This window comes from Coenobita brevimanus, chromosome 62 (genome assembly GCF_032717465.1).
Source record: "Coenobita brevimanus isolate Jiangsu-jjx chromosome 62, ASM3271746v2, whole genome shotgun sequence".
Classification (NCBI taxonomy): Eukaryota; Metazoa; Arthropoda; class Malacostraca; order Decapoda; family Coenobitidae; genus Coenobita; species Coenobita brevimanus.
Window position 1 is genome coordinate 13,394,842 of NC_137015.1, and position 15,493 is coordinate 13,410,334.

A 15,493-nucleotide genomic window follows, 5' to 3' on the forward strand; every position below is an offset into this window, starting at 1 on the left:
TATGATCCATAAGGGGCAAGCTGATCTATCTAACCATCCATGCATCAATAGCCAGATGCCTTAATCACGGAAGAGGTGGCCACAAACAAATCGCCTTCACGACACTCTATCCTCTGTCATCTGGTTGCCCTCCTCTAATACACACCCTCCACCCTCATATACCTCTCCACCTCATCCCTTCATCTCATTCTCAGTGTCCCCCTTCTCCCTCCCTTCACTTCATTCACACACACGCTCCTTGTGTGTCTCTCATTTTCCATCCTTTTCACAAGGCCGAACCATCTCAGCGAATTTATCTTAATGTTTTCTAACACATCCACACCAACACCACAGCATCCATTCACATCCTCAGTTGTCTGTCTCATTCTCCACTTAACTCCACATGCTCCTCTCAGATAACTCATTTGCACTATACTCACTCTTGACTCTTGTCCCTCCAACAAGGTCCAAGCTTCACTTCCAAGCTTACTGCATCTAACAGTTTCAAGTGTACTATAGTGACAGTAAAATTTTAGGCTTCCTTACGCCTTCGCTAGCTCAGGTTTCATATGCGTCCATGACTGCTGCTATTACGGTACTCTCTGCCAAACAAAACAGCCTTGTGTAAGTTTCAGTAAGCCAATTACTTGTGACCACAATGCCGAAATGATTAATCGAAACAGGTTTGATCGAGGCGGCTAACTACACCCCATTACCGCTTGGATTTCTTAAAGCTAGAGATAATCGTTTGGTGTTACTCTAAGTAAAAATACCCTTGTGGGTCCTGTACAGCAAATGAGGACCCCCCTCCTCCCGATTTTCTGGCCGAGGGGAACTTCCTAAGCTGAATTAAATAACCTGGTGGTGGCAAGAATGAGAGGGCAGCAATCGTGGTCGAGGATAAAATGGAGATTGTTTCTACTAACTTCGGTCGGTGAGGGTGAATAAAATCGCATGGAGGAAGCAACAGTGGACTATTAGAGCCGTCGTCTCAGTGAAGGACAAACTGCAATTCTAAGTCCTAAATCCAAGACACCTTTCTAAACTTCGTTTGGTGGCAGCAGGTTGATCCTTTCAGCATGAGGAAGTTCTAAATTAGGGGTATTCATGTTGCCTTCAGACTTTTATTCTACCTGGAAATTCTCTCTCACTACAAAGGCATTAAAAAGGCTCTATCAAATCTCAGAAGTTCAAAGAGCCTCTCCTGCGCTGAATATAAACGTCTGGAAATAACAGCGAAAATGAAAGAGGTTATCGTGGGTTACTGAAAGGGGTTAATATGCTTCTAGGCTATATGGTATTTTGGGGAGTCCACCACTCACTCGATGTAGTGCTACATTTATATGAATCAGTACCATGTGAGACAAGGTTTGCTGTAGCCCAGGAAACCTTCTACTTCGCTGGGTGGTAACCATATAATTAAATGGACGTCCAGTGATGAAGATGAGTTACGGCACACCAGCAGGATGCGACCCACGAGAGTTTATCCGAAGAATGACTGAGGGTTATTGGTCACTTAATAACGATCAAGGAAGAGCAACTTGTTACTCACCTTAGCTGGACTAAGCAGCCCAGCCCCAGGCCCTATGTTGATAGATAAACAGAAGTAGATAGTTGTTATTTACATCCTCTTAATATCGACAGCTTGCACAAAATATAACCGTTTGGAAGATAGCAAGATGTATATAAAAAAAAGAAAAAAAAAGATGTCTTCTGGCTGCAGGGGTTAGTATTCTCTAGTTACGTCGCCTATACCGTAGTCGTGAAGGTAATGACAAGTGTTTTATAAAGCTAAACTGTCTGGAGATAACAAGGATAAAAAAGTTACTGCACGTGGAAGGATCAAGAGTCCACTGCATATAATCCAGAATATTTTGCATAACATTTAATCGTCTGAGAAAGCAGGTGTATAATATAGCTCCTGTAACTCACTCCCAACTGAATACAATCGTCTGGCTTTATATTAAACAGAATACAGTTGTCCCGATCATGAGACGGTTACGTAGGTTCCATAAAACAAAATCGTCTGGAAGTAGGAACAATAAAACAAAAGAAATTCTCGCAATGAGGGGTTTAATACTGTCCTGGATTTTATTTCTCTTTCCACACAGTTTGCATGAAATAAAATCGTTTAGAGAGATAGCAAGATTAGGGCAATAAGACGTCAGGGGAAGATAATACTCTCTTATGTGTTGTTTATATCTTGTTAACTATTAAGAAAAAAAAAATCTAGTGTTATAGGTTAGTCATGGTTTGGACATTCCAGATAAAGCCAAATGGTTCTTATTCAGCTGTGGGGATGAACAGGACCTCAGGTGTTACTACTAGTCCCATTAACCCTCTCATCGTCTGGGAAACTCTAGTATTTCGTTAAAGTTGAGGTTAGATATATGAATTAGGTAAAAAAAAAAGTGAGTTAGAGAAAATGAGAGCTAGCACTGACATAACCTTCATATAATCATCCGAGCGTACTATGAGTTTAAAGAGACATCATCGGGCTGAAAGGAGCTTGTAAAATCGCCTGTAGAAAGCATGAATAAAAGCTAATAAAACAACAGAATCAAGTGCTCGAGAAGAAGTGGTTGCTAGGGAGGGCTTGCACAATCTGTAGTACTCACACTCACCACCAGGGGGCAAAGGAAAAAAAATAACAAAAAAGAGAGAGGAGGAAAAAATAGCCTGGGAAAGTGGAGGGCGATGTATAACTTCCTTTATTAAATTCTTCCAGTTATCTCTCTCTCTCTCTCTCTCTCTCTCTCTCTCTCTCTCTTTCTTTCTCTCTCTCTCTCTCTCTCTCTCTCTCTCTCTCTCTCTCTCTGTTATGCAGTGTTGTAGCAGTAACCTCTCTCTCTCTCTCTCTCTCTCTCTCTCATTTGATTGTTATGCAGTGTTGTAGCAGTAACCTCTCTCTCTCTCTCTCTCTCTCTCTCTCTCTCTCTCTCTCTCTGTTATGCAGTGTTGTAGCAGTAACCTCTCTCTCACTCTCTCTCTCTCTGTTATGCAGTGTTGTAGCAGTAACCTCTCTCTCACTCTCTCTCTCTCTCTCTCTCCCTCTCTCTCTCTCTCTCTCTCTCTCTCTCTGTTATGCAGTGTTGTAGCAGTAACCTCTCTCTCTCTCTCTCTCTCTCTCCCTCTCTCTCTCTCTCTGTTATGCAGTGTTGTAGCAGTAACCTCTCTCTCACTCTCTCGCTCTCTCTGTTATGCAGTGTTGTAGCAGTAACCTCTCTCTCACTCTCTCTCTCTCTCTCTCATTTGATTGTTATGCAGTGTTGTAGCAGTAACCTCTCTCTCTCTCTCATTTGATTGTTATGCAGTGTTGTAGCAGTAACCTCTCTCTCTCTCTCTCTCTCTCTCTCTCTCTCTCTCTCTCATTTGATTGTTATGCAGTGTTGTAGCAGTAACCTCTCTCTCTCTCTCTCTCTCTCTCTCTCTCTCTCTCTCTATCTGTTATGCAGTGTTGTAGCAGTAACCTCTCTCTCTCTCTCTCTCTCTCTCTCATTTGATTGTTATGCAGTGTTGTAGCAGCAACCCCTCTCTCTCTCTCTCTCTCATTTGATTGTTATGCAGTGTTGTAGCAGCAACCCCTCTCTCTCTCTCTCTCTCATTTGATTGTTATGCAGTGTTGTAGCAGCAACCCCTCTCTCTCTCTCTCTCTCATTTGATTGTTATGCAGTGTTGTAGCAGTAACCTCTCTCTCTCTCTCTCTCTCTCTCTCTCATTTGATTGTTATGCAGTGTTGTAGCAGTAACCTCTCTCTCTCTCTCTCTCATTTGATTGTTATGCAGTGTTGTAGCAGTAACCTCTCTCTCTCTCTCTCATTTGATTGTTATGCAGTGTTGTAGCAGTAACCTCTCTCTCTCTCTCTCTCTCTCTCATTTGATTGTTATGCAGTGTTGTAGCAGTAACCTCTCTCTCTCTCTCTCTCTCTCTCTCTCTCTCTCTCTCTCTCTATCTATCTATCTATCTGTTATGCAGTGTTTTAGCAGTAACCTCTCTCTCTCTCTCTCTCTCTCTCTCTCTCTCTCTCTCTCTATCTGTTATGCAGTGTTGTAGCAGTAACCCCTCTCTCTCTCTCTCTCTCTCTCTCTCTGTTATGCAGTGTTGTAGCAGTAACCTCTCTCTCTCTCTCTCTCTCTCTCTCTGTCTGTTATGCAGTGTTGTAGCCGTAACCTCTCTCTCTCTCTCTCTCTCTCTCTCTCTCTCTCTCTCTCTCTCTCTCTCTCTCTCTCTCTCTCTCTCTCTCTCTCTGTTATGCAGTGTTGTAGCAGTAACCTCTCTCTCTCTATCTGTTATGCAGTGTTGTAGCAGTAACCTCTCTCTCTCTCTCTCTCTCTCTCTCTCTCTCTCCCTCTCTCTCTCTCTCTCTCTCTCTCTGTTATGCAGTGTTGTAGCAGTAACCTCTCTCTCTCTCTCTCTCTCTCTCTCTCTCTATCTGTTATGCAGTGTTGTAGCAGTAACCTCTCTCTCTCTCTCTCACTCTCTCTCTCTCTCTGTTATGCAGTGTTGTAGCAGTAACCTCTCTCTCTCTCTCTCTCTCTCTGTTATGCAGTGTTGTAGCAGTAACCTCTCTCTCACTCTCTCTCTCTCTCTCATTTGATTGTTATGCAGTGTTGTAGCAGTAACCTCTCTCTCTCTCTCTCATTTGATTGTTATGCAGTGTTGTAGCAGCAACCCCTCTCTCTCTCTCTCTCTCATTTGATTGTTATGCAGTGTTGTAGCAGTAACCTCTCTCTCTCTCTCTCATTTGATTGTTATGCAGTGTTGTAGCAGTAACCTCTCTCACTCTCTCTCTCTCTCTCTCTCATTTGATTGTTATGCAGTGTTGTAGCAGTAACCTCTCTCTCTCTCTCTCTCTCTCTCTCTCTATCTCTATCTCTTATGCAGTGTTGTAGCAGTAACCTCTCTCTCTCTCTCTATCTGTTATGCAGTGTTGTAGCAGTAACCTCTCTCTCTCTCTCTCTCTCTCTCTCTCTATCTGTTATGCAGTGTTGTAGCAGTAACCTCTCTCTCTCTCTCTCTCTCTATCTGTTATGCAGTGTTGTAGCAGTAACCCCTCTCTCTCTCTCTCTCTCATTTGATTGTCATGCAGTGTTGTAGCAGTAACCTCTCTCTCTCTCTCTCTCTCTCTCTCTCTCTCTCTCTCTCTCTCTCTCTCATTTGTATGCAGTATCGTAGCAATAGTATCTTTGTATCCAATCTCTCTCTCTCTCTCTCTCTCTCTCTCTCATTTGACTGTTATGCAGTGTTGTAGCAGTAACCTCTCTCTCTCTCTCTCTCTCTCTCTCTCTCTCTCATTTGTATGCGGTATCGTAGCAATAGTATCTTTGTATCCAATCTCTCTCTCTCTCTCTCTCTCTCTCTCTCCAGTCTTGTAGCAGCAGTATCTTTATTCCCAATCTGCCGCTTTTATGTTGTGTGCAAAAAGCTATAAAGAAGCTACGTCATATAAAGCTAGATTTAAAAGCTATGATGTGTGAAAGCTATGATGTGTGAAAGCTATGATGTGTGAAAGCTATGGTGTGTGAAAGCTATGATGTGTGAAAGCTATGGTGTGTGAAAGCTATGGTGTGTGAAAGCTATGATGTGTGAAAGCTATGATGTGTGAAAGCTATGATATGTGAAAGCTATGGTCTGTGAAAGCTATGATGTGTGAAAGCTATGATGTGTGAAAGCTATGATGTGTGAAAGCTACGATGTGTGAAAGCTATGGTGTGTGAAAGCTATGATGTGTGAAAGATATGGTGTGTGAAAGCTATGATGTGTGAAAGCTATGATGTGTGAAAGCTACGATGTGTGAAAGCTATGATGTGTGAAAGCTATGATGTGTGAAAGCTATGATGTGTGAAAGCTATGATGTGTGAAAGCTATGGTGTGTGAAAGCTATGATGTGTGAAAGCTATGATGTGTGAAAGCTATGGTGTGTGAAAGCTATGATGTGTGAAAGCTACGATGTGTGAAAGCTATGGTGTGTGAAAGCTATGATGTGTGAAAGATATGGTGTGTGAAAGATATGGTGTGTGAAAGCCGTGGTGTGTGAAAGCTATGGTGTGTGAAAGCTTTGCGTGCGAAAGATATTATAATGTGAAAGTAATGAAAAATGTTGTGATGTGAGAAATATACAATAAAAAGATTATGGTATCAACATGTCAAAATGCTAGAGCGTGTGAACACTTAGATAAATCCTGCACCTACACACACACACACACACACACACACACACACACACACACACACACACTCCCCAACACACACACACGCATGCATGCATCATTTAACAGTACCACAATAAAACACGCACAGACAACAAGCATACTGCGACCACACCACTTTGCTTGAGTACCGTGTGTGTGTGTGTGTGTGTGTGTGTGTGTGTGTGTGTGTGTATTACTTCACCAGCTTCACCAGCGCCTCCATAATCTCATACCGACTATCTGGAACTAAGAACAAATTCCAGCTGAATGGCTTATTTCTAAAACTGTAACCATCTACGTGAAAAATGGGGACTGCGGATATTGTGACAACAGTTGAGGCATCTCCCTCCTTGTCCATGCGGAGAACACATTTGACTGAGCCAACATTTCCTGAAATATATACAATGTGGATTTCGGAAGGAACGAAGTACCTGTGATATGATCTTTGTTGCCCGACAGATACTAGAGTAATGCCATGAGCAGAACCGTGACTTGTATATTCCATTCCTCGATCATGCAAAAGCATTTGACACTGTAAATAGAGAACTTTTATGGAGTGCTCTTTCAAAATTTGGAGTTCCTAACAAAATTCATACCATCCTGAAGAGTCTGCATGACTACATGAATGCTCGTGTGTCCATAGATGGGAGCAAATCCGAACCCTTCAATGTGGATGTGGGTGTAAAGCAAGGATGTGTCCTGGCTTCTGTCATTTTCAACATCTATCTAACTGCAGTCACTCTTTTAAGTTACCAACAGATGAACCCTGATGATGGAGTAAAGATCCAGTTCCGTAAAGATGGGAACTTTAATCTCAGACGTCTTCAAGCACAAAGACTGAAATAGCTCATTTCCTAGAGTTGCAGTATGCTGATGACTGTGCTGTCCTTGCACATACCCCAGAAGCCCTACAACAGTCTCTTACCATCATTTCCAACACATACCATGCAATGGGACTCCGAATAAATGTTAATAAAAGAGAAATACTATCTCGAGAAACAACGCAGCAGAGCCTCTTACATTTCAGATAAATGACGAAAATGTAAAACAGGTGGAGGATTTTATCTACCTTAGAAGTGTGCTCACAGATAAACGTAACATTGATGAAGAAGTCCTTGCACGAATCAACCACGCCTCACCCTCGTTTGGGCGTCCCGGATCCAGAGTCTTTGAAAACACCAACGTGAGAATCAAGACGAAGGCATCAGTAGATACGGCTGTATGCCTCTCCACCCTCTTATACAGTACAGTGCTGAATCCTGGACTACTTACCAGCGTCACGTCAAACAGCTTGAGTCTTCCACATCCGATGCTTACAGCACATCCTAGGACTCACATGTGAGGATAAAGTCCCTCACTCACAAATTCTCCAGGGGGCAAAGTCAAGCAGCATAGAAATCATGCTGGCTAGAAAAAAACAACTTAGATGGGATGAACACGTTTTACGCATGCCTAGGCACCGCCGTCCCCGCCAGGTTCTGTACGGCCAACTCCCTGCAGCACATCGCAGCCCAGGGGGAGAGAAGAGGAGATATAAAGATCATATAAGGAAAACTCCGAAGAAACGCAACATCATACCAAAAGATCTTGAAACCAATGCCTCTGACAAAAAACTATGGCGAGCCCACTGCAGCGAAAGAACCATTCATTTCGAAGAAGCTCGGAACCTGGCCAGAGAAGAGCGCAGACAACAGAGGCACAGCCAAAACAGAGTTCTCCCAACAAACCCGGACTTGACATGCCGATCGTATGGCAAAGTTTGCGGATCCAGAATTGGTCTTCACAGTCACACACTTTGGCACCAAAGACTAAGAAACACATCATCTTAATGAGTATAGTAACCGTGGTCTTCTGCAGTAGAAGGACAGCTTTAAGTAAGTGTGTGTGTGTGTGTGTGTGTGTGTGTGTGTGTGTGTGTGTGTGTGTGTGTGTGTGTGTGTGTGTGTGTGCGCGCGCCAGAGGTCGCACGTCATATCACTGCTAGACGAGGTATATAATTATCATTCTTGCACCAGCCGGGTACTCTTATTCAGCTTTGGAAAAACTCTCACTGTAGAGGTGAAAATAACCCTTGTTTAACATAACTGTATATGACCTGGTCTCATATTCTCGCCACGCCAGACGCCTGTTATTGATACCTGGAGAGCCCCCACACAAACAATACTCATTGATTCTTTCAATGCAATGTTTCTTTTCTTTTAAGTAGTTTTGTCATTCTAGCGTAAGACGATTTTAAGTTTAGGTTACGCCATTTCAGTAATGCATTAAAAGTTTCAATATTTTTTTTCTCTTGCCCTCGCCAGACAAACTTAAGTCCTTTCGTGATGATGAGGTATATTGTACGGAATTACCTTTGTTTTCTCCACTGCAGTGACACCTTCCTGGTAACAATATCACTACACTGTAATCACTGAACTTTAATGGCTACCAGGAAGCAATAGGCGTTCACATGTATGCATTTGAAGGTACGCTACATTATCAAGACAAGGGAATAGTCTACAGTTGTTATATTAGTTACTGCCTCTCCAAACAAAAGTCGGAATCGCAGAAATTTAGTGCAAAAAATGAATAAATATATAAATAAAATCGATGGCGTTGATCGTTGAGGAAAAAGATCATCCGATTGAACTGGGCCATGATCTGGACATAAAGCTTCTCCCTGCCACCTGCTCATGTCCGCCGCTGAGAAATGGACTACCCAGAGCGCGGAGTAGTAAATGAGGTGTTCTAATTCTAACACTTACACCCACTTACACCATCGGACAGTTCGCGTCAGAATAAGTCCAATCCCGACCTTAGTTTGACGAGGATCTTGTTAGTGAGGCCCTTGTTGTTGAGGACCTTGTTATTTTTGTTGTTTTTATTGTTTTGTTATTGTTGTTATTGTAACTGTTGTTGCTGTTGTTGGCCATTTCAACCTGTCGCTCCATCAGATCTCTTGCTGGGGTTATGTTAAAGGATTTTCTGTGTTGTGATAGCGTGGTGCACAGGTGGTGAGTGTGTTATGGTGTGGGGGGCTGAGCTACGGTATAGTGCAAATATAACGGAGTGTTTGTGAGGTGTATTTTGTGTTGGTATTGTTGCAGGGAAGGGTGGTGACTACATGGCAGTGTGGCAAGGCGTACTCGTGTCTGGCCTGGTATAGGGTAGATTCTGAGGGCCCGCGTCCGGATTTTTGTTTTCATATACCGGTATGGAAATGCCTCTCACTGTGAAGACCTATTATAAAGTCATTTCCAATAGCAATGAAGAAATAATCAGCCTAAGGAGTATAGTGTTATTAATGATTATGTCAGTTGGTTGAATAGTGACTTTCTGCAATTCACACCATCAACATAATCCACTCCGTTTGTGTCCGCCAGGCTTGACCGTCATATGAGTCGTTCCAGATAATTATATTAGTTACTACATTCAGTACGACGACGTACTTTAATATTTCATTCTTGCTTTTTTCAGGTGCTTTTCTACAGGTTAGGGAAAACTTGTCGAACTGAAGCGACTTGATAATAGCCTTCTTTAACCCCCGTACTAATAGGGATCCTCCTTAACGTGAATATTATAGTCTGAAAACTGCAAGAATATAATAAAAAATACGTCGTCTTATTGAAGGGCCAACTCCTTCAATACAAAGACGTTGTTTTTACCTGCGTACTGAAAACCAGGTATAGAAGAGCAGCGCCTGTTTACTTTCTTCTTGTTATCATGCTTGGACTGAGATAAACTCTCAATACGCCCATATCAGCAATCCTACAACGCTTGTCTTCACAGGGTGTATTGATTCTGCCCTGCCTCCTGATCCACCACCATCCCAGCCCGTCCAGCCCATTCCTGTCAACCCACCTCTCTTTTAGTTTTTCTCATCCATCATATCAAAATATAAAGAGAAATATGTTACTTCATCTCACTGCCAGTGCTGACCGTCATACAACGCCCAGCTTCACAGGGAGTACTCGTCCGGTTCTGCCATAACACCCACCATAATCTCCCACAGTCCATCCTATCCACTGCCTTCTACCCATCCCACATGTTTATTACATTTGCGCGCGCGGAGCGAGAGAGGATTTTATGCTCTGATCGGTTTGTGTGTGTGTGTGTGTGTGTGTGTGTGTGTGTGTGTGTGTGTGTGTGTGTGTGTGTGAATCAGATAAACTCAGACAGGTATGATCTGACTAACCAAACTTGAAAGGACTGGCGGTAGTGGCGGTAGCCAAGGGGAAAAAACGGTGCTTTTTTTTTTTTTTAAATAAAAATAAGTCAAAGGTCAAGGTCACAAGGCAAGGTCAATATGGGCAGCTTTTATCTGATTTAGACCAAACTTTGTGAAAGGCTTGGGGATATGGCAAGAGTAAAAAGAATCGATTTTGAAAACAATTAATCAATGGTCAAAGTCTCAGGGAAAGGTCAAATTCAAAGGTCAAAGAGTGTGATCAACTCAGTGTTGATCTGATTGGAACTAAACTTGGTGGACGAGTTAAGGGTTAGGCAAGAATGATGGGATTATCAGTCAAAGATCACAAGGAATGTCAAAAGTCAAGGTCACTGGGCAAAGGCATCTCAGACAGCTTTGACCTCATTTGAACCAAAGTTGGTGGAAGAGTTAAAGGTTAGGCAAGAATGAATTTTTCGATTTTGAGAGTAATGTGTCGAAACTCAAGGTCATAAAATAAAGTCAAATAATCGGTTTTTAGACCAGCCGGTGGGCGTGGGTATTGCACTCTGAAAGCTCCTGGTTCTGTTTTACTTTGTCTTATTTTTCTTCTCCCACCTTTGATTTATACCATGCAGGCTTACCCACAGTACTGTCTTCACAAGGTATACTCCTCACTATGTTTTACTACTCACCACTAACACAGCCCAACCCGTCCTCGCTTTTCCATACACCCTGCCCGAGTCTTCTTTGGTGTGAGGAATATCATGAACATAATAACCTCGACCAAGGCCTTGACCTCGACTACCAGCTGATCCAGGGCTCCCATATTTGCAGGATATACTTCCCCTGTCGTACCCAGCCACCCACCATCATCCCACATCATCCCTTCAGGTCGTTTTGCATTCCATCAAGTCCTGAAAGACCAGGATCGACACGCCAGAAAAACCAAACACGTATGAGCTGCTAATATACTGGCACGCTTTCATGGGCGTACCACGAAGCGTTGTGAATTGACCTTAATGTCAGGCAAGTTCATGACGCCTTCTCTGTTTAGGTACAATGCAGCTGCTTTGTGTCAGATATTATATTAATTCCCACATAGCTTTGGGGAGATTTCTCGCAGTGAAATTGTTGGTGGGAAGTACTCCTTGTCCTTCATTTTTAAAAATCACCTCTAGCTAGAAATAACCTCTTCATTACGATGACTACATATCCAATTCATTATAGCTACCCTCAAAAGGTGTTTTTTATAACTTAGGAAAGATCATTTTGATTTTTTTTTTGTAAGAGTTACATCTTATAATGGTACAAGAATAAGCTACAAAAGATGTCGTGGTAGGGAAAGGACTAACACATCATCACAGCGAGCAGAGTATTATTTTTTTTTTAAATGTGATTATCCTGTTCTGTCTGATCTGCAGGAAAGAAGGTGTTTGCCTGCACTGTATTTGCTTCGTCCTTCATCAGTGTAATGTGTACCCTCTCTCGCCAGGTGTAAAATGTACTCTCTCTCTCGACAGGTGTGAACTGTACTCCCTCCCGCCGGGTGTAAAATGTACTCTCTCTCTCGCCGGGTGTAAAATGCAGTCTCGCCAGGTGTAAAATGTACTCTCTCGCCAGGTGTCAAACGTACTCTCTCGCCAGGAGTAAAATCTCTCTCTCTCTCTCTCTCTCTCTCTCTCTCTCTCTCTCTCTCGCCAAGGATACGTCACAGTTGAGAAAAGAGCAGCAGGCGGAAAATGAGCCACACTTCCGTTCACTTTATTATTCAAGGCTCTGATTTCGGACCTCGGCTTCCCATGGCTTGAGAGATGAGTGGATGGAGGTGTGGCCCATTGTCGCTGGGGGCTATCATGATATATAATTTTCCTGGCATTGCGTTTTTCCTTTTTGCCCATCTATCAAATTATAATGGTACAACAACAACAACAACAACAATGATAATGATAATGATAATGATGATGATGATAATAATAATAATAATAATAATAATAATAATAATAATAATAATAATAATAATAATCTATCTATCTACAGTATCTATAGCCCGACGCCCTAATCCCGCAAAAGGTGGCCGCAGACAAAACGCCTCCAAGTCACTCTGTCACCCACCATTTGACTCCCCTCCCCCCAACTCACCCCCCCCTCCCTCATATACCTCTCAACTCCATCCCTCCACCTCATCCTCGGTCTACCCCTCCCTCTCCCTCCCTCCACCTCACCTACATACACCCTCTTAGTCAGTCTTTCATTCTCCATTCTCTCCACATGTCCAAACCACCTCAGTGTATTTCTCCTAATCTTTTCAACCACATCCACATCTACCCCACAACGTTCCTTCACTTCTTCATTTGTTAACCTGTCCCTCCACGTCACTCAACATGCTCCTCTCAAGTAACTCATTTCCACTGCTCTCACTCTTGACTTGTTCCCCTCTTGCAAGGTCCAAGCCTCGCTTCCATACATCAGGGTAGGGATCACAATACCATCATGCAGTGACTTCTTAACTTCCATACTCACCTCCCTATTTCTCATCACTGCTTTCAGTGTACCAACAACCTTTCTTCTCTGCTGTACCCTTTCACGTACTTCATCCCCCAAAGTTCCATCCTTACTCATCACACTACCCAAGTACTTGAATGCACCCACATTCTCCATATCCTCACCATCCAACCTCACTGCACACTCTGTGACTTCATTCCTCTCAAACACCATAACTTTACTTTTGTTTACATTAACTTTCAGCTTCCTCCTCCTACACACTGTCCCAAATTCATTCACCAAACCTTGCAACTCCCATTCATCTTCACTCAACAATACTGTATCATCAGCAAACAGCAACACCGGAAGCTTCCAAATCTCACCCTCATTCATTAGGGCCACCCCCACATCCACTGCCCTACCTTGCACCTCCTTTACAACCCCATCCATATATATATTAAACAGCCATGGAGACATCACACACCCCTGTTTCAGTCCCACATTGAGATCAAAGAATTCACTCAGCTCACCATTATAATAATAATAATAATAATCCATCCATCCATCCGTCATCCAATTCTACGGTGTCCCATAAGGAGCGTAGGAGCCCGGGCCTAGGCATGTTGTTCCTGACATTTAAGATGAGTGTGACCAGCCTCACTCATCCCTAAGTGGCATTACGTGAGCAATAAACCCCAACCACCCCTTGGATATAAACCTTCACCGGCTCAATCCGATTGGAGTGCCGTAATTACCCACTAAACCACCAGGCGCCCAAATCTGGTTATATGGTTACCACCCAGCGTAGTAAATGGTTTCTTGGTGTACAGGAAACCATTTGGCTTGTCACTCAGTGTAGAGTCACCCACAGGCAGAATGAAGAGGAAAGAATGAAGGAAAGAAAGACAGAAGAGGGAGGGTACAGTCACCCGTGGGCAGAAGGACGAGGAAAGAATGAAGGAAAGAAAGACAGAAGAGGATGGAAGGAATGAAAGAATGGAGGAGAGGAAATGGCAGACATCCAAGAGCAGCACTACATCGAGTGAGTGGATGGCGAGCGCCCCCACCTAGCACCAATAATAATAATAATAATAATAATAATAATAATAATAATAATAATAATAAACAATAGTAATAATAATAATAATAATAATAATAATAATAATACAAATAATAATAATCATGATCACAATAATAGTTCTCCTGCCTTTGTGTTCTTCCTTTTTTCTCATTTTGCTCATATGCTGAAGATGATGATGATGATGATGACGATGATGATGATGATGATGGTGGTGGAAGTGATGATGATGCTGGATGATGGAACTGACAGTTATGATGATGATGATGATGATAATGATGATGGAAAGTGGAACTGTTGATGATGGATTGTGGAAATTATGATGATGATGATGATGATGATAGATGGTGGAAGTGATGATGATGATGACTTTGGTGGTGGTGGTGGTCGTAGTGATGATGATGATAATGATAGTGGTGGTAGTGGTCGTAGTGATGATGATAATGATGGATGATGGAAGTGATGATGATGATGATGATGATGATAGTGGTGGTGGTGGTGGTCGTAGTGATGATGATAATGATAGTAGTGGTAATGGTCGTAGTGATGATGATAATGAAGGATGATGGAGATGATGATGATGATGATGATGATGATGATGATGATGATAGTGGTGGTGGTGGTGGTCGTAATGATGATGATAGTGGTGGTGGTGGTCGTAGTGATGATGATAATGATGGAAGTGATGATGATGATGATGATAGTGGTGGTGGTGGTGGTCGTAGTGATGATGATGATAATGATGATGATAGTGGTGGTGGTGGTCGTAGTGATGATGATAATGATGGATGATGGAAGTGATGATGATGATGATAGTGGTGGTGGTGGTGGTCGTAGTGATGACAATAATGACGATGCCCAAGACGACAATAATAACAATAATAATGATAATAATAATAATAAAAACAACGGCCATCCTAACAACCATGATAATAAAGATAATGACTCTAACATATGCATTTGTCATATATTTGCCAGTAAAAAATATTCGACTTCTGAACGGGCTGCCATAATGTATCAAAAATGAAAAAAAAAAAAAATGACAGAAAAAAATGGCTGGACGTAATATTTCAGTGATATACATAGTTTTGCTCGCCAGAAAACACAGAATATATTATGAGGCTATTTTTTTTTATACACGGCTGCATCTCTCTCTCTCTCTCTCTCTCTCTCTCTCTCCCTACTATAACCAGGCATAAAGAGTTCTGTTTACTAATGATAACATTTTTACTTGCAGTATGTGTTCATTATTCATGTATTCTTATTTCTGTTGTGCTGTTATGTAAGCTGTGTGTGTGCGTGTGTGTGTGTGTGTGTGTGTGTGTGTGTGTGTGTGTGTGTGTGTGTGTGTGTGTGTGTGTGTGTGTGTGAGAGAGAGAGAGAGAGAGAGAGAGAGAGAGAGAGAGAGAGAGAGAGGGGGGGGGCATTGTTTCAAGTATACTCCACACTGTACGAGTATACATCATAGCTTTCACACATCACAGCTTTCACACATCGTAGCTTTCACTCATCGTAGCTTTCACTCATCGTAGCTTTCACACACCATGACTTTCACACATCATGGCTTTCACACATCATAGCTTTCACAATCTAAACCTTTCACACACCAGTCCC